Source organism: Xenopus laevis, chromosome 8L, assembly GCF_017654675.1.
Source record: "Xenopus laevis strain J_2021 chromosome 8L, Xenopus_laevis_v10.1, whole genome shotgun sequence".
Taxonomy (NCBI): Eukaryota; Metazoa; Chordata; class Amphibia; order Anura; family Pipidae; genus Xenopus; species Xenopus laevis.
Window position 1 is genome coordinate 27,125,282 of NC_054385.1, and position 19,909 is coordinate 27,145,190.

General features: G+C 39.9%; 1 protein-coding gene across 3 annotated transcripts in view; it reads right to left on the reverse strand.

Moving 5' to 3' along the window:
- Nucleotides 1–19,909, reverse strand: part of XB5843935.L (provisional ortholog of potassium channel tetramerization domain containing 12 L homeolog) — a 102,453-nt gene that overhangs the window by 44,027 nt on the left and 38,517 nt on the right. Inside the window, exon 1 of one of the 3 annotated variants that reach the window (XM_018229619.2) lies at nucleotides 5,179–5,314. The exons of the other annotated variants lie outside the window; for them this stretch is intronic. The gene's annotated coding sequence lies outside the window, so the exon portion shown is untranslated. Of the gene's footprint in view, nucleotides 1–5,178; nucleotides 5,315–19,909 lie in introns of those variants that run through there. 3 annotated transcript variants of the gene reach the window in all.

Here is a 19,909-nt window from a genome sequence, read left to right on the forward strand (position 1 = left end):
GGTTGAAAATAGAGAAATGTACATGAAGTTCAACCCTTAAGTCTATATATAATGTGCCTAACTTCTAGTTTATCCAGACGAAGGCAAAAAACCCAATTTGAAGCTTCTCCTATTTTCCTTCCTGACTCCAAAATAGCAATTGGACCAGTCCCTGGATCAGTTTGTACTATGAGCTATCTTCCATAACCCTGTATTCCCTCACTTGCTAAAAATCCATCCAACCCCTTTTTAAAGCTATCTAATGTATCACTTGTCTCACTGTAAAAAACACCTTCCGAATATTAAGACAGAACCCCCTTTCTTCTAATAGGAATGGGTGACAGCTTAGTCATTCCTACAGGATTTTTAAAAGCATATTTATAAAGGAAGGAACTCTAACTTTAACCCATTAAAAAATACAGTTCTAAAAATCCCATAGGAATAACTAGAATATGGGTGAGCTTTACTGTGCTGAGCTCTATTTTCAAACTATGATAAATCTGCCCCCTACTAACACAAATAATGATTTATATACTGTCCATCCAGTTTTTTTTTTACTTCGTGCCAGCATTTGTTTATGTTTTTATTTACAGGATTGAGCAATTTCAACCTTGGACTTTAGGAGTAAGTATTCCACATCTGTTCTCTTATCACAAGGGCAAGTAGGGTAAGGTTACTAAATCATATGAAACACCAAGGTTTCCAGGAAATCCAGTTAGCAGGGATGCACTACTTACATCTGAATGTAAATGTCAAGGAGGCAATTTGAATTTAATATGAATGACCCTGATTTTTCAAGAAATGTATTGCCTTAAAGTGGGGTGCCAGAGGTCATAGGCCTTTTTATTTTGTAGAAACACCACCTCACACATCTCAAGGTTGGGACACAGGATACAGTATCATATAACCAGCATATTAGGGGTTAAGTGAACTTGGGACTTATATATCCATAAACCACTAAATAATGAAGAGTGGTGAGTACTGAACTGTGACTTTACAAGTATACATACAGCAGACCCTGAAACCATCTGGACCACACCCAGCTTCCCACCACTGTTGTGGGGTCTGCTGAATACTAGTTACACAACAGTGGGACCTTGCTAGTTATGGGAACTGCCTATGGGACTGCTTTTTGAGGGGGTTTGTAAGTTGAATTGATTGCACATATATTTACTACAAAAATTGCTGTTTCATATCCAAATAATATTTTTGCAGTGTCTTCCCTTTTGGCACATACACAGTACACACAACTAATCAGACTGATTTGCAATGCCGCTGTGATTTTAAAGGGGAGCTCCACCAAAATAATTTAAAAAAAACTTTTATTGCATGAAAATGTAATGCTAAGCTGAACTTTCCAATATGGATTAATAAATGTAATTGCTGTAATTAAAATAATATTTGTCTGTCCCTATTCTCTGCCCTGCTAGTCTATTGAAACGAAATAGCAGTAGTATATAGCGGTATTTGTCTCTCCTTCAGCCAAGATTATAGTTCCTACAATGCCCCGTTTTCCTAGTATAATAGAAAAAGTATCACAGAAGTGTGCAAGGCATTGTGGGAACAAATGAATGCAAAATGGCAAATCAAATGTTTGGCTTGAACGTTATCAATTTTCAATTAATCACTCTATAGGTTGACATGAAATGAAAGAATCGTTCCCTGGAATAATTGGATTGGTTTTCTTTCTATACATATATAGTAATCACTTTGCAGCAGGTCTGTTCCACCGATACAACTTACTACAATTTTTTACAGCCACTAGAAGGCAATAGGTCGGACGTCCTTGGACTACAGAGAAAGCAACTTTTTAACTTATGAGGAGTTGGAACTGCTGCTGAAAAGTGTCCAACCTCATTGGCCATCTCCCTGTTAGTGTAATTTGTAATATATATACAAACAATATTACACATGAAACCTTTGACTTGGTGCACAAAACAACGATAAAGGCATCCAAAATGTACACCATACCAAAAGAACATAAATCTCAATGCTCCATTAGTTCCTCCATCCTAACGCATTTCATGCCATTAGGTGTGCTATCCCAGGGAGTTTCCCTTTTTACACCCAACAAGTATAAAAACCACATCTCACAGGGCAAAGATATAAGCAATAAATCTTTCTAGACCCAATACTGCCACCTTTTTTAACCCTTCTGCTAATATCTAAGCTTGTATACATCCTTGCTTTAGCACATTATAGTGCAAAAATACATATAGTGGTGCTGACATGCAAAAGTAATTTGTGGTGTATTATCTTGCTGTTTTTTTACACAACAGCATAATAAATATGCCCCTAAATGTGATTCTGCCAATCATTGTATTAATATATTGTTTATTCATGGTGTATTTTGTACATGTATCAGATGACTTACTCCCAAGTATTTCCTTTAAATGACTGTGTAATTTGCAGAGAACCTGCCATGGTAGATGTTAAATGTGTATGTTAAACCATGCAAAGCACTGCCAATATATGGGCACCAAGACTGTAAGCCTAATTTTTACACACACTGCAACTTGCAGAGTGCAAATATTGGATGTAAATCTTGCTGTTTATATCCACAATACAGTATTCTCCTTAATGCAGATTCATGGTGAGTAGCCTCCATGGAAACTTGTGCGCCATACACCAGTTGGAAGCAAATGACCAAGTTGTGGGACATGCTATTTCCCTAGATTTTGTGTTGGAGTGGCGTGCGGCATCCATATTACTTGGCCCAAGTTAGTTGCTGCTACTGACACAACCTGCTAAAGGTTGACATTCATTTTGACGTTCCATGGTCTTAATGCATTCCCTTGCATGTAATTAATCAGAGCATTATGCAATGCGCACTCCATTATGCTGCCATTGGTACACTTGGCACATTCAACTTCTGATTATAGATAAGGCTTACTGTGTCCAGCTGAGATACTTTTGACAAGTACTGCAAGTGAAGTGTGGCTTCTGGCATTTCCTAGCTGCCTGCACACAATGACATATTTCACCCAAAAAAGTTATTAAAAAAATGAAGATGTGTGAGCATAGGTATTGTTTCTCGAATACCAATCGCCAGCCACTTGAAAAATGCCAAATTTGATGTTTAAGTGTCAGTCTGTACATTAATCAGATGAGTATTTGAAGGTCCCCAATACTTTGCAGCTCAGCCAATCACTCTAAGTCTTCCATTAACATTGTAGGAGTTTACCCCCCAGCAAGCTGGACCAGTACTGATAAATCTAGTTCTGGTTCCAGAGGGTCACACTGTGTGGGCTATCTGTTCAGGGTCAGGTTGAGCCAGAGAGGGCACCAGCAAAACAACCCAGTGGGCCCTGCCGACCCAGGCCAGGAACTATGGTCCCTCCCCTGGTTCTTCTTATTGCCGCTGCAAAAGTTGAAAAGGAGGAGCTCACAACAGGGTGGGGACTCCTAAGTTGGCAGCCCTGGGGCTCCGAACACCCCAGACTGACATAAAAATGCAGTCACAATGTTAGAGGAGCTTAGGAATGGTGGTCCCAATTAAGACATCAATAAGACATCAATAATGTTTATTGATCATCAATGATCAATAAACATCCAGGTACCAAACATTCATGATAAGACATCCCATAATAGTTCCCATTATAGTTAAACAATAAAAACCCAAAGCAAAGACTACATGTAAAATTGCTATATCTAAAGACACAAAAATGTCAGTGATAACTGGTTTCAAGTATGAGCATTTTGTGCATAAGTGTCAGACCTATAAGTGGAGGGCAATTTGAATCTGCAGGGTTGCTAATGGGCTAAATCAAGTCATGGCAGGGCCATTTTGCTATCCAAAGCAGTGTCCTTTAACACATGTTTTCTGGGTATAAAAATTGTTTTATCTTCCAACCAAAAATCTATATTGGTTATAAAACCACTTTTTCTTTATTTGGTGGCTAGCTCCTGCAGAAAAATGACATGGGGAATTAGCAGCCTGGAATTAAGCTATGAGCAGCAGAGATTAGCAGAATTGCTTTCTCTCTAATCCGTTTTGTTTGCTCTAACAGGGGCTATAAATAGTTAAAAGGAAAATATGGTGCACCAAGAAAAGGGGGAATGCTGAGTAAATGAATGATAAGAGGAGGAGTGGTGGTGAGACCCTTGAGGAGGGCAGCAGCAGGTGAAAATATAATGAGAAATGTGCAGATAAGAGAGAGACGGAATCAAAAGGATCAAGCGTAAGGCTATGAATGGGCAGATCTGTACTGCAAGGGAACAAATAATATACAGGAAAGATCAATCTTCTAGAGAGGCTGCCTCATGTAATCCAATGCAGATTTAACAAGAGCTTTAGGAGGGAAGTTGCATGGACTAGCTGGAGCCGGACAAATAAATTGCATAGAGCATATGAAAATGAAATGGAACTTGAAAACGGATCAAAAGACTGATTTATATAGAACATGCTTACTATATATTTATTTTTTGAGAGGATGAGATTCATCATAGAGTACTCTGCCTTGGGATTGGAAGGGGTTTTTCTATCTCGGCACCTAATTTCATTCTTTGTTTCAGGATCTGGGGCTCCTGGCAACGCAACAAGCTAAGGGTGGCCAGTTTCCTAAAATCAAGTCAAATTAGTCCAAACAGTCCAATTTACAGCTGTTTCCAACAGGCCAGGCTGAACATCACTGAAAATATCTGTCATTACACTATATAATAAATCCATTGCATATTTGTCTACATTCCCAGTAGATAGTGGGGGGGGGGGGGGGGGGGCTGACAGAGATGCCCTTCTGCTTTGCATTAAAACCACTGCTGTTCTTTTAGTAATTGAAGTAAAGTAACTGAACACTCTGTTCTGCATTGCAACAGAGCCAACCTCCTGATAACTTGTCCTAAATGAATAAAAATTGTGCCGAAAACACAAGGCATTTGGTGCAACTCCCGCGCTGCCTGCTCTCTTCACTATCTGTCAACTGATGCACGTGTGAATCCTACTTGCTGCACTACTGCGCCAGATGCTCCGCTTGCCATTGTCCTCTCTGCTCCACTCACCCAGCTGTCACCTTAGCACTCACACCTCTAGCTGAGAGAAGGCTAATAATGTACCCGCAGCTCCAGCTCTCATGTTTTTATTCTCTCTCTCTCTCTCTGAAATCTGTAATGGCAGGTCAGATCCCTCAGGAGACAGCACTTGTTATTTACACCTGCTATATAATATTCTTACAATGATAAATATCCAATAAGAAGAACTACCTGTGGGATGCTTTTGGTGGAGGCAGATATTCCCAGGGATGGGTGTTTATGTATCTTTTAACCTTCTTCCTCCTGCCTCCTTCTTTCTCCTCTCATTCCCAGTGCCTGCACTGATGGTGCTTTAATTTGGCTGAGCACTGTGATGAAAGACACTCCCCCTTGTGTGTGTGTGTGTGTGAACGTCATTTTCAATGCATGTCTGCTTTGCTTAAGAAATAATGAATTCAGCAGAGAGAAGGCTTGTGTGTTTATTTCCCAGCCACAGGAGCAGCCGCAGATGATCAGCATCAAGCTCAATTATTGCTGGAATTTAATGCAATTAAGGACTTGCTTACACTGGCAATTTTTTTTGCCTGATTCAGTAACTATCATTTACTAAGGGGATTCAAAAGGGACTCTTATTCTTCTGATGGATTTTTGAGAAGGAACTTTGAGCACATCTAAGGACCCGTGTTATAGAGTCCTGCACGGGTTCATTTTTTGGAACCCATACCCGACCCGTTCCCGCAACCCGGACCTGCAACCCGCATTCTTAACCGCTGGGACCCACTACACGACTCGACCCGCAAGTACCTTATCTGCAACCCACGACCCGCTGACCATCAAGAATCAGTAAACCGGAAGTGACATAGTCGGAAGTAGGCCTGATCAGAAAAAAAGGAGTAAAACAGGAAGTGCTGTCATTGTAAACCGGAAGTGACATCATCGGAAGTAGGCGTGATCAGAAAAAATGAGTAAAAATCGCTATTGAGAAGACCCGACCCGCGACCCGCAAACCCGCAGAACCGCGACCTGTGTTTATACCCGCACCCGGAACTTCTACCCGCAACCCGCAGGGTACCGCACGTTTTTGCGGGTAACCCACGGTTACCCGACCCGCTGCAGGACTCTACCTTGTTATTCTACCTAGCAGCACCCATGAGTGTTCAGATCTGTGTTTAAGCATGATCAAATTTTTTTTTTTTTTTAAACACATGCACACTCACGCACACTTGATGCATTTTCAAGGGCAAAAAACGGCTGGTTTAAAGGCTTTTGCTGCACTGGTTGAAAGCGTAAAGTAAATTGACGAAAAATTGTGGGCAGTCAACAGTAAGAACTAAATGCATAAAAGTAGAACTAAAGAATGCACTTGCATTTAGAAATACATATAGGAATACCTATAAAATCATTGCTAATTAGCCATGCAGGCTGTTTCCATATGTGTTCAGTTTTGAAGGGGTGAGGTGGCAAATATATTTATAGGTCAACCTGTTACGCTTCCTGTAATTCCTAGTATTGTATGCTGAGAGCTATAGTAAAAATGGGCAATTGCTGTGAAGTGAAAGGGGCACATTTACTTAGCTCAATGAATAGAATAAAAAATAGTTTGAATTTCTTTTTTTTTTGGCTACTTCGACCTTCGACTACGACTTTGAATTCAAACTAAAAATCTTTAACTATTCGACCATTCGATAGTCGAAGTACTTCAAAAAAAACCTTGACCCCCTACTTCACCAACTAAAACCTACCGAACATCAATGTTAGCCTATGGGGAAGGTCCCCATAGGCTTTCCTAGGTTTTTTTGATCGAAGGAAAATCATTCGATCAATGAATTAAATTTGACCGGACGATTTTTCCTACGATCGTTCGAATGAACGAATAGCGGTAAATCCTTCGACTTCGATATTCGGAGTCGAAGGATTTTACTTTGACGATATTCGACCCTATGTAAATGTGCCCCATAGTGTTGGCCAGCTAGACACCCTTACTGTTGTACATGTGGACACTCCATATATAAAGAGTTACTACTGCACACTTAGACATCATCGATTAGTGTTACTGTTGCCTTCCCCAAAAATAAACACATTGGTGAGGTCACAATAGAGAACCCACAAAAAGCTGTGTAGGTTTGCTCCCGCAGTTCTGCTTTAATTAAAAAAAATAATAATATGCAAGGTGGCTCAATTTAAGCATTTATTAGTGAAAAAGAATCACAGCAAATAAAAGCAAAACCATTGTATCAAAAAACATACTGCAAGGCTATGTCCTTCCTCTGTCAGCATACCTCATGTCAGCCAATCCCTCCTGACGCGTTTCATGTAATTGGGTGATTCATCAGAGGAGATTAAGTACCCAATGGCGTGAAACACATCAGGAGGGAGCTGTTGACATGGGGTATGCTGACAGAGGGAGGACACTGCCTTGTGGTTTGTTTTAATACAATTTGATACAATGGCTTTGAAGTTATTTGCTGTGATTATTTTGCGCTAATAAACACTTGAATTGAGCCACCTTGCATATGATTTATTTTTTGTACTATATGTCATTGGACCCTATTTTTAACATAGAATGATTGTGCTTAAAGGGATACTGTCATGGTAAAAAAAAAAAATCAAAATACATCAGTTAATAGTGCTGCTCCAGCAAAATCCACTGAAATCCATTTCTCAAAAGAGCAAACAGATTTTTTTTATATTTAATTTTTTATCTGGGGCTAGACATATTGTAAGTTTCCCAGCTGCCCCCAGTGACTTGTGCTCTGATAAACTTCAGTCACTCTTTACTGCTGTACTGCATTTGGAGTGATATCACCCCTGCCCCCCAGCAGCCTAACAACAGAGCAATGGGAAGGTAACCAGATAGCAGCTACCTAACACAAGATAACAGCTGCCTGGTAGATCTAAGAACAGCACTCAATAGTAAAATCCAGGTCCCACTGTGACACATTCAGTTAAATTGAGTAGGAAAAGCAGAAAGCAGTTCCATCCTAAAGTGCTGGCTCTATCTGAAAGCACATGGCCAGGCAAAATGACCTGAGATGGCTGCCTACACACCAATATTACAAGTAAAAAATATATATCCTTGCTGGTTCAGGAATTACATTTTTATTGTAGAGTGAGTTATTTGCAGTATAAACAGTAGAAATTAGAAATTACATAAAAAAAAACGACATCATAAAAATCACGACAGAATCCCATTATAAAGCAGTGTTTCAGGCTGATTTATTAAATATTTCTGCAGAAACCCAACTAGCCCTGCCAATTTGTTCCCTTTCCTGACAGCTGAATTCTGTCTGTTCAGGGGAGACGGCGGTACTCAACACACTGCACTCTAGCATAGGAAACAATCAGCAGCATGATGGACCTGATAGGGAACTGAAGTCTGTTTTTCTTGTGTGGGTGCACCGTGCAGGGCTGTGATTGGCTATCCCCCTCCTACTGTGCTTCTGGCAATGACCGTTAGGACGCACCCCTCCCTCCCTCCCTCATCTGAAACCTAGACAGAGACCATAGCAGATCTGTAGGGAGCTCCAATAAAGGGGTCATTTCTAAAGACTTTTGATCTCATTTATTAAACAGTGGGCAAATTTGCACCTGGGCAGTAACCCATAGCAACCATCAGTGATTAGCGTTTTTTTGCCAGCTGCAGGTTGAGCACTAAAAGAAACCATCTGCCATGGGATACAGCCCAGGAGCAAATTTGCAAACTCCCAATACTTTTGGCCCAAAGTGAAATCAGCACCATATATTATTCATTATTGCCTGCAATATTAGGGAGGGATTCACTTATCCTATATGTCTCCTTCAACTTGATAAAGGGCCATGCGGCTTGAAACGTTGTTGCAATTGTTCAGATGATAAAGCCATGAAGTTACAATAAAGGCTTTTTTAAACAATCTTCAAGACTGGTGCTGTCTACTGTGATTTTGCTATATGTCTCCTTTAAGTCAGACTAGTGATTAATAAATGTAATAATGTCTCTTTTTCATATACCCAATGTGAAATATAATGATGACTGGCATTGCATTTCTTCTTATTCCTGGTATGGACTAAAGCATGAGAAAAGGTGTAATTCATTTGGGACTATTGGAGATTCAGTTACATGAACACATATTTCAAAAAATCCCAGCAATAGATTCCGCAGTACTGTACACCAAATGGGTGTATACTGTGAACATACAAAATAACCTATAGAAGAGGTAGAGGGGGCCTGCCCAATACAGCTTACAATCTAATAATGTACAATTATTTGAAGACTGTGCATCTTCAAAAATGACTTTGCTGGTGGGGCTGAGCTAACTGCGAACGAGGACAGACGTGCTTGCAGGAGCTCCGTGTAATATTGTATGATTGGACAGTCCCTAAATATCGAAAACATGTAAAACCACTGGTGATCTCTAACGGAAAAAAGCCAAATTGAGATCAAGTAAGACCCATATCGGATGCCAAAGTCAGTGACGTCACTGCGGCCTATGGAAACTAACGCGCACTGAATCAGCCTGCGCCATCTTGAGAGCTTTGCGGCAAAGGTAATCACAGTAAAAATAGTTACAGAAAGCACGGAAGAATGGTTGCTGAATTTTATCGAGGGCAACTCATTTCGTGAGCATAAGGCACCAGGGGCTGATTCACTGTGGACTGCAGTGTTAAAGACGCCATCAAGGCCTAAGGTACACTACGTATATTGAAACTAATTGTGTGGCCGTGATATTAGTTTAATAGCTGTCGCTACGGTCTGGGGACATTGCTTTCATAGTGGTACACAGGATATTACTATGGGGACTCTCTTATAATATCACAGCAATAGAAAAAGTATTTTAATGTTATTTTGCAATGCACAGTTCTGCACAACATCAAAGTTAAGCTCCGCTCCCTCCACATTGAATCCTGTTATTGACCTTAAGTATCCTACAAGTACTACACAGATACAAATGTCAGCTATAAGTTGAGTGGATAGCAAACACACCTTCAGAAGTATGTGCCTCGGTTAAAGGCAAAGGTGCAATCTTTGTAGCCATAATAACAACACATTTTGCAGCATCAATTTATTAGTCCGGACTGGCGATAATAAAAGTACACTTGGCTATTAATATAATCTAACTTCACTGTACAATGGGGAAAATAGGGAGAGCTATTTTTCCCCAAAAGGATAAACAAAAAGAAAAGCCACACAATTTGGATGCATATTTGGCTAAAGAAACTATTTTACAGTCAATTGTTCAGGGGAGGAAGAATCCACAGAGCAGACACTTCCTCAAACATAATCTGCTAAATCGCACTCAAGAGATGCTTTGTTAGTTGAGCAATTTAAAATAATGCTATGTACAGAATTGGATGTAACTACAAAAAGATCACAGCCTCTTTATCAAAAGATATAAAGGAAATAAGTAAAAGAACATATATTTAGAAACCAGAATGGATGACACAACAACAGTATTGGAAGGCCATGAGGCAGATATTGATACCCTCCGATACCAATTACAAGAGCTACAAGATAAAATTGAGGTTATGGATAATCTATCTTGTCGAGGAAATATCAGAATCAGGGGTTTACCAGAGTCATACAAAAATTTGGAAGATGACATGACTGAATTGTTCAACAAACAAGTCCCACATCTTACGGTATCCAAATTGGAAATTGATAGAATCCACAGAGCGTTGGGAAGGCCACCACAAGGTAATCCCAGAGATGTAATACTCAAACTACACTATTACACAACTAAAGAAGCAGTAATCCATGCAGCGAGACAATCTCCTCAATTGGAGCATGAAGGTCATCCTCTGCAACATTGATCCGGCTACAATTGCCAAATGGCGATCATTTAAGCCTATAACAGTGATTTTACAACAAAATAATATAAAGTATAGATGGGCTTTTCCCTTCCGCCTTTATTTTTAACAAAGTGGGAAACAATATTCTGTAACAGCTCTGGAAGAAGCAACTGAACTATTGCATCAACTCCAACTCAAACAACAACCTAATTCCTCACTGACTCGGGAAGAAGATTGAACCACAATCTTGGATTACAATAACAATAATAGACGATCTGAAAAAACACTAATATTCATATTCATTCCTCAATTCTTCTACAGTCTTGGATGGTTTGTATAACTTTTGAGTTATAAATGCTACTTAAGTGTTAACATGTTATAGAATCAAAAATATGGAAGGCTCCAAGGAACAACCTGTTACTCCACTCTTAACAGGATTAAAGTACGGGACATCACATGAAGGTGACGTGTGAAGTTCAAAATGTTTTACAACATAAGTTGAATTTATATCAATATTTGCTTATGTTTTTAGTTAAAAAGTTGGTTTATTTACAGTTGTCACATCTGTCTACCAATTAATTTTACTCCTAATGATGTACAAGTCGGAATCCAAGAGTTCAAAACTAGCCAAATACACACTAGCCAAACAGCGCTAAAAAATTATCTTAAAATATGGCTAATTTAAAAATTATTACGCACAATGTACAAGGTTTCAATTCGCCGCAAAAGTGGTCAAATGCCTTTAAATATTATCATTCTATTCACTCAGACATCTTATTTTTGCAGGAAACACATTTTTAAGCCCTCCTTTTTGTCATACTATTTTCCAACTTATTATCTGGCATCAGGACCCGAAAAAAAAAATGGGGTGGCAATTTGTTTTAGAAAGGGTCTACACGTTAAGCTTCAAACTATAAAAATAGATCCAAATGGTAGATATATTTTAATAGTTGGAGAAGTACAGGACATGTAATAACACTACTTAACTATTATGCACCAAATGCAGGTCAAGAATGTTTCTTTGAAATGTTAGATAAAGTAATACTAGCAAATCAACAAGGTCCATTGATATTGGCAAGTGATTCCAATGTTTGTTTAAATGCTAAGCTTGATAAAACCTATAAAGATGCCTTGCACTCTTCTGCAGACACAACTCAAGCTAAGAGAATATTGGAAATACTTCAAAGGCTGTCGGTAATAGATGCTTGGAGGGAAAGGTGGCCATTAACTAAGGATTTTACTTATTTTTCCAATCCACATAAAGTATATTCCCGAATAGATCATATTTTTCAAACACTAATACCAAATTTGGCCACTGCTAAAATTGTACCAATTGCTTGGTCAGACCACTCCTTAGTTCTGTTAGAATTAAGATCACTGATATGTAAACCTACACATTATAGATGGAGATTAAATAATGTATTTTTAGCAATCCCTCAATTCTGATTACAAATTGAAGGAGCTATAAAGCAATATTTTGCTCTGAATCAAGGTGCAGTCTCCTCGCCAATAACGTTATGGGAAGCTCACAAAACTGTATTAAGGGGAGAATTAATAAGTATAGCAACAGCCTGAAAAAAAACAAAAGAAAGAAAAAATACAGGAATTACAAAACAAATTACTAAATTTGGAATTACAAAATAAAACAAAATACTCCCCTAGATTGCAGACTGATATAATAGATATTATTATCTGCTATTATGTTATTATCTGTTATGATGTTATTATGTCCCCGAATAAACCTTTACATAAAATCCTGGGACAATTACAGGTAACCCAGAAAAAAAATTACAGCAATTTACGGAATTTTATTCCAAAATATATCAAGATCCTGTTAAACTTAATGAAACTCAGGCAGGCAATTTATTTGCAAAAGTGCAACTACCTGTTTTAACTCCTGAGAAAAAACAAATAATAGATAATGATATTACTATTGAAGAAACTTTGCTAGCTATCAAGTTCACAAAGATCACTCACTAATGGTGTTTTATAGGCCCATTTATTAATGGTCAAATTGTGAATTCATGTGAATTTTTCATTTGACTGGGAGGTTATATAAAAAAAAATTCAAATGTCTAAAATTAAGGAAGGCTATTAACATCTCCAAGTGGAAGGCAAGATCCCAAGGTTCTGCAGTTCACTCCCTTTGCCGGTATATGACCTGTTCTCCCTCAGATCGACCAAAATGCAAACAACCTTTTCTTCAATTGAAGATATACCAGCGCTAAAAGCTCAGGGTAGACACAAGAAGGAAATGCAAACACAATATAGTGTAGTAGTTTTGAATCGAATGAGATATATAACCCTTTGTGCGATAGTTAAACAATGTGGTTTTGGGGTCTTCCACCAAGGGGTTAAAAGGCCATTTTTCCGTGCTTTTTATAGATAATGTGGCCACCTCCTGTGTGGGGCAGTGGGTACTTACAGACGTTTATAATTATCACCAGCATGTAATAGAATCCCTTGTCCTATTCTTGGTAAGTATGTGGGGCAATGGGTACTTACAAACGTTTATAATTATCACCAGCATGTAATAAAATCCTTTGTCCCAATCTTGGTAAGCTCCAGGTTTCTAAAAAGCATATGCTAAAATCGTGTAAAAACTTCTTTAATAGATTAAAAAGATAAAAACATAAATTGCACTCACATGTGTGTGCTTAATATAAGCATAAAAAGCAGTTTGCATTGTGGTTCTCAAGTCCTGCGGTCCATTTTAAGATGTTACAATTTGCCTGGCGTTTGTTGGTGAGACACGCTGATCCTGGTCCCCCTCTGATGACGTCACTGCTCAGCCGACGCGTTTCGTCTATTGCGACTTTCTCAAGGCTTGTAATTTCTTAGTGCGCATATGCGCCTTTTTAAGACGGAGCTTAACCATGGATGCGCATGCGCACCTCTTCTTCATTTGGAACGCACGCGTCTCCATGGCAACCCGCCATTCTGCATTACACGATAATGGCATAAGCTATTGGGGAAAAAATTGAGATGGATTTTCTTAGCGATCTAGAAGGGTAGTTTAGCCTGTCCTTTGGCATATCATTAGTTTGGCTTGTATGTGGCTTGTATGACGTCATCAGAGGGGGACCAGGATCAGCGTGTCTCACCAACAAACGCCAGGCAAATTGTAACATCTTACAATGGACCGCAGGACTTGAGAACCCCAATGCAAACTGCTTTTTATGCTTATATTAAGCACACACATGTGAGTGCAATTTATGTTTTTATCTTTTTAATCTATTAAAGAAGTTTTTACACGATTTTAGCATATGCTTTTTAGAAACCTGGAGCTTACCAAGATTGGGACAAAGGATTTTATTACATGCTGGTGATAATTATAAACGTTTGTAAGTACCCATTGCCCCACATACTTACCAAGAATAGGACAAGGGATTCTATTACATGCTGGTGATAATTATAAACGTCTGTAAGTACCCACTGCCCCACACAGGAGGTGGCCACATTATCTATAAAAAGCATGGAAGAATGGCCTTTTAACCCCTTGGTGGAAGACCCCAAAACCACATCGTTTAACTATCGCACAAAGGGTTATATATCTCATTCGATTCAAAACTACTACACTATATTGTGTTTGCATTTCCTTCTTGTGTCTACCCTGAGCTTTTAGCGCTGGTATATCTTCAATTGAAGAAAAGGTTGTTTGTATTAACATCTCCAAACAGCTCAGGTTTTAGGTGGCCCCCTAACTTAGGGGCCGATTCACATAATTTCTAGTGAAGGATTCGAAGTAAAAAAACTTCGAATTTCGAAGTATTTTTTGGGCTACTTCGACCATCGAATGGGCTACTTCGACCTTCGACTACGACTTCGAATCGAAGGATTCGAAGTAAAAATCGTTCGACTATTCGACCATTCGATAGTCGAAGTACTGTCTCTTTAAAAAAAACTTCGACCCCCTAGTTCGGCAGATAAAAGCTACCGAAGTCAATGTTAGCCTATGGGGAAGGTCCCCATAGGCTTGCCTAAGTTTTTTTGATCGAAGGATATTCCTTCGATCGTTGGATTTAAATCCTTCGAATCGTTCGATTTGAAGGATTTAATCGTTTGATCGAAGGAATAATCCTTCGATCGTACGATCGCAGAATTTGCGCTAAATCCTTCGACTTCGATATTCGAAGTCGAAAGATTTCAATTCCTAGTCGAATATCGAGGGTTAATTAACCCTCGATATTCGACCCATAGTGAATCAGCCCCTTAGTGTCTTTGGCTGTGTTCAGGACAAATAGTACAGTATTTTTATTCACTATGGGAGTTAAACTGAATATGTACAGTATATACTGTACATATGTGTATCTAATTTTTTTGCCTTTTTGTAACAGTATTGGGGAGGAATGTATTTCCCCATTCTGTGACATATTTTAATTGCTATGTATGAATTATTTGAGCAAAATGTTGTTCTTTCCCATAATGTATCTATTTTATTCTCTTTGTGTAACCCACTTTACTGTCACACCGATCCACTTGACCCTCTGGTCCACACACTCATCCAGTGTAGGGATAGTCACTGCAGCAGGCATAAGGACTTAAATACATCAGGCGGAGACACCATAACTTTATAATGTTTAATTGATGTGCACCTATCTGGGGACCTGTAAAGCAGTAAGGAGAGCACTGGCACTTTCAGGTATATCACAGGCCACCAGCCCACCCCTTCTGTGGAGCTAAAGCACTGAGCAACAGAACAGTGACCGTATAGTAGATTTTACATAATAGAGAAATTTTAACAAGTGAGTTTACACATACCTGTAAAACAGTAAGGAGAGCACTGGCACTTTCAGGCAATTGAAGAAAAAGCAGCATAGCTGATATATATATATATCACATTACCATGTAACAACCTCAGCACATTGCAATAGGCAGATTACCACAATCAGGTAATAGTGTGAGGATTAAAGCAGTTTTTTCCATGGCAGACATTTTAGATACCATGTGCTCTGCCTGTCTCCATTACAAACTTTTGGTAATATGCCACACACTACTAAAACTTCTAAAAGCATGAAGTTGCAATAGCTGGAAGTAAAGTTACTCCAGCAAAGAAATAACCTTTAAAATCAACTGTGTATAATTTTTGAGGTGATTATAGCATCCACAGATATTTTACTTCTTCTGTGGAGCTAAAGCACTGAGGAGCAGGGTTGCCAGGTTTACAGTTCAAAATCAGCCAAAGACTATCAACAAATTAGCCAGAAATTAGCCAAAAGCCATATTAAAAATAGGAAAAAAATAAGCCAATGTGTACACTGAAAAAGCTTAATAAAATAAAGTAAAACAATAAGGATATGAAATCAATGACATTTTGCAATAACTTTTCTATATTAAAGAGGACATTTTTACATTTTCCCTGGAAGTTGGGAAAGATTTCTATAGACAAGAAAAAGTGCGTTACAATTGTGTCTTTACTGAAATGTTGCATCAAACGCTCTGTGGACTTTTACTCTGCTGACAAGGAAACTAATGCAGCTGTGTTCTAGTTAAACAATATGAATTCGTTATTAATGTAGGGGAAATAAGACTTTGTATAGAAACATATTTTGCTGCTGGCACAGAAAGTATAGTTACTTGTATTCACTATTTAGTGGGCCACTGCCAAGGCAAGCACTGTTTCCTAAGTCTTTCCCAACACCTGGTCATTCTGCTCCCACAGTTATCAGTGTAGTCTCTGTTGTTGCCAGTTAGCTACTAGCCACTCATGCTTTATACAGAGCCTCTGCTCCCCATAATTACACACACTGCCTGCAGCAGGTCACACTCACCACCATGCCCCAGTCTCTCTCTATTCACAATCAGGCAGGCTCACCAACACCACACACGGGTGCCAGTCTCTCTTGTCCAGGGTTTCTTTTGTCTGTCTACACAGCTGAAGCAGGCCTGCCAAATCTGTCATCACTCAATTTGCATAAAAATTGGGCGGTATTAAAAGTTCAAACCCATGGCAAATTCAAAAACTAGGCCAAATCAGGAGCACAAGACACAGGCTCCATAGTTTCTTCTGGAATCCTGGGTTCCACATCTGGCTCTGCCATCTGCCTCTCAGACTTGGCTAACTCCAGCATGGTCACAGCTAAGGTCAAAATGGTGGCGGTACTATCCCTCAGATCAGGACTTCTCGGCATAACTCTTGTGACACCTCCTCAATTTGGGCCCCCTCTGTCCTTTTCGCACGCTCACTGGCTTAACCCTTACTGGGTAGGGCAGTGAGGGTGGGGATTGTGCAGGGCAAAAGTCCACAACAGCAACTTTTCCTACACAAGGCGGTGGTTTCCACCGCAGGGGCTTTTCCCAATGCCAGCCTAGAAAGATCAACTGCTGACAGAAAATGACTTAGTGTCGCCTGAATCCAGGGCCAAAGCACAACTATCCGTTCCTTTCGCCAAGGGCAGCGAGGGGTCTAACTCCTCAGTAGACATTTCCAACTTTATTAACTTTACTAATATCTCAGTACTGCAGCCCTTTTGTTCTATCAAAGGGTTGGAGCTATGAGGGGATCCATTTATCCACCTACATCCATAAATGGGAGTGTGGCTAAAATCAGGCTGCACACCACAGGTTTCAAGCGGAGGCTGTTCAGACAGGCTCTGGTAAATGCACGGGCAACCCTCTGCAGGGACTCCCATGGGATAAACAGTAGAAGGCCACGTGTCCTCACTTGGAACATCAGGGACCCCGTATAAAAACCTGACATTCCCCTTTTCCTCCGAAGGTACTTTTGTAATGTAATCAAACCCTGTGAATATCGGGTGAGCCATAAGGGAGGGATTCACAATATCTATGGGACACAGCTTGGGTATGGCATCAACTATAAAAACCCACCGAGGGTCCAGGCTGTCTCTGCGAGCCCAGGTATACACATCATGAGGAGACAGGGAAGCCACTTTCTCCTCCTTGTTTCTGGCTCTGTCTCAGTGTGATGGAAATACACACTCACAATCAATATCTCAGGAGGCAATCTGTGTAGGGAATAAGAACCACAGACTTTTCCCGCCAATTTCTCCTTTTGCCTACTGAGTCTGAATCCACAGCGCCTGTCACACTAGGCTGCATGCGGTGTTACAGTTCTACGCTTAAAGGGCCCCAAAATGTAGCTCTATAGTAAACTAGAGTGGCACGTCTCTATTGTGAGCTTACTTTCATATATAATTGTGCACCGGATGAGACCGTTCTCTCAGGTGTAAGCCCTCGCAAAGGTGTGGAGGCAGGGTGTAGTGCAACTGTAACAAATGTGCTATGCACAAGAACTGGGCACCAGTGGTTCTTTATGCTTAACCAAAGAACTTAGTTTATTTACAGGACAATCCACAATGGAGTACAGAGGACATATAGCATAAAGGATAGCATATACTCATAGCACCAGAGAACAGCTGGATACCTGCAGGCAAGGGAACGTTTCAGTAGTTAAAAAGCAATTGAGAAGGTACTCCCAGCTTTCAGCCTGTGCCCTAAGTGGAACCCAGGGGAATCTCTACATCCCTAAATCTATGCACTTAGTCCCTACTTCTGGGTTATTAGTACCCAGGATCTTAATCCCTCTGACTCTCCTTGTCGGAGCCTTGAGCTGCTCACCTAAATAAACTATGTATCACTCCTAGAGTGATCTATGACAGAGTATAGTTATCCACTTTACTAGAAACGAAGCACCTAGGTTCCACTACCCATTCCCTTCCTGCCTGCTTGGTAAGGGCTTAAGTAATGGACCCAGACCGTATGGTTACCTAGAACTTTATACTATAGCACAGTGCCTTCTACAGTACACTGTGAGAACAACAGGGGCTTACATAAGCAGAGCATTGACACAAGTCCCCATTAGGACCCATTTAGGAGTCTAGAACCTTGATTATTTGCCTGCCAATATTATGTAAGGGTGGCTAAATTATCCCATCCCTACAGCAGTAAAGATCTGTGTCTCCAAAGATGCCCCAGTAGCTCCCCGTCTTCTTTTCTGCTGATTCACTGCACATGTTCTGTGCTGCTATCACCTACTGGGCTTAGGGACCCACTCACAATATACAGTACATAATATACAGTAGTAATTAATACAGATAACTACTACATGGCAGCACAGAGACCAATGCAACTAGCATCAGAATTAAATAATGAGCCCTTTACATCAGCTTATATTACAGACAAACCTCATTTTCTGCTGGATAATTGGTGACGACCCCTAAACGTAGCTTCTCAACAGCTGCTCAGAGCCCACTGAGCATGTGACGGTCACAGACACTTTCCAAGATAGTAACCCCCTGTGACAAGTTTGAAGTCCTGGATCATTGCTGCTATTGACAAGCTGAAACTTTAGGCTGGTGCAGTTTCTAAAATATGGAATTTTTAGCCATGTTCATTTTTAGGGTTTAGTTCTCCTTTAAGTCTGCTGAAAATCATTTAAATATTAAATATATCCGATAGGATTGTTTTACCTCCAATAAGTATTAATTATATCTGAGTTTGGATCAAGTACAAGGTACTGCCTTATTATTACTACAGAGAAAATAATTTTTAAAAATTAGAATTATACCTCATCTTGGTAAGATCCCAGTTTTAATTACCGCTGGGAAGTAAATGGTTTAACATACTTTGGTATCAATGTCACCTCACTCATGAATGAATTAGGGCGTCATGGCAGGCCAAGCCAGCCGGGCACCTAAGGCAACCGGAACTTCCTGAAATGAGGAAAAGCCCCAAATCATGACCAAACACAAAACCATAGGAGATTGGGTGCACCTCATCTACCAATGTTAGCAAGCAGGCTAGAGGCATGGATTGACACACACAAACAAATGGGGAATCATGGAAAGATGTAGAAAACAATTTTACAGCTCTGATAAACCTGGCACACTTCTTCTGGATCCCCAGACCTTTCAAGGACACTCTAAAATGATTACTTCTGACATTACAACATGTTTTTTTCTCAACCAATGGCTCATGAGCAACATTTTGCTCACCAACCCCTTGGATGTTGCTCCCAGTGGCCTCAAACAGGTGCTTATTTTTTAATTCTAGGCTTGGAGGCAAGTGATGGTTGCGTAAAACCACATGTACTGCCAAACAGAGCCTGTAGGCTTCCAATCCACATAGGGTCTACCAAATAGCCAATCACACCCTTTATTTGACACTGTGTCATGTTTGTGTAACCCCTATTTGGCTGAACTAGTGTGGTAGAGCATGGGCTACACACAAACCTCTT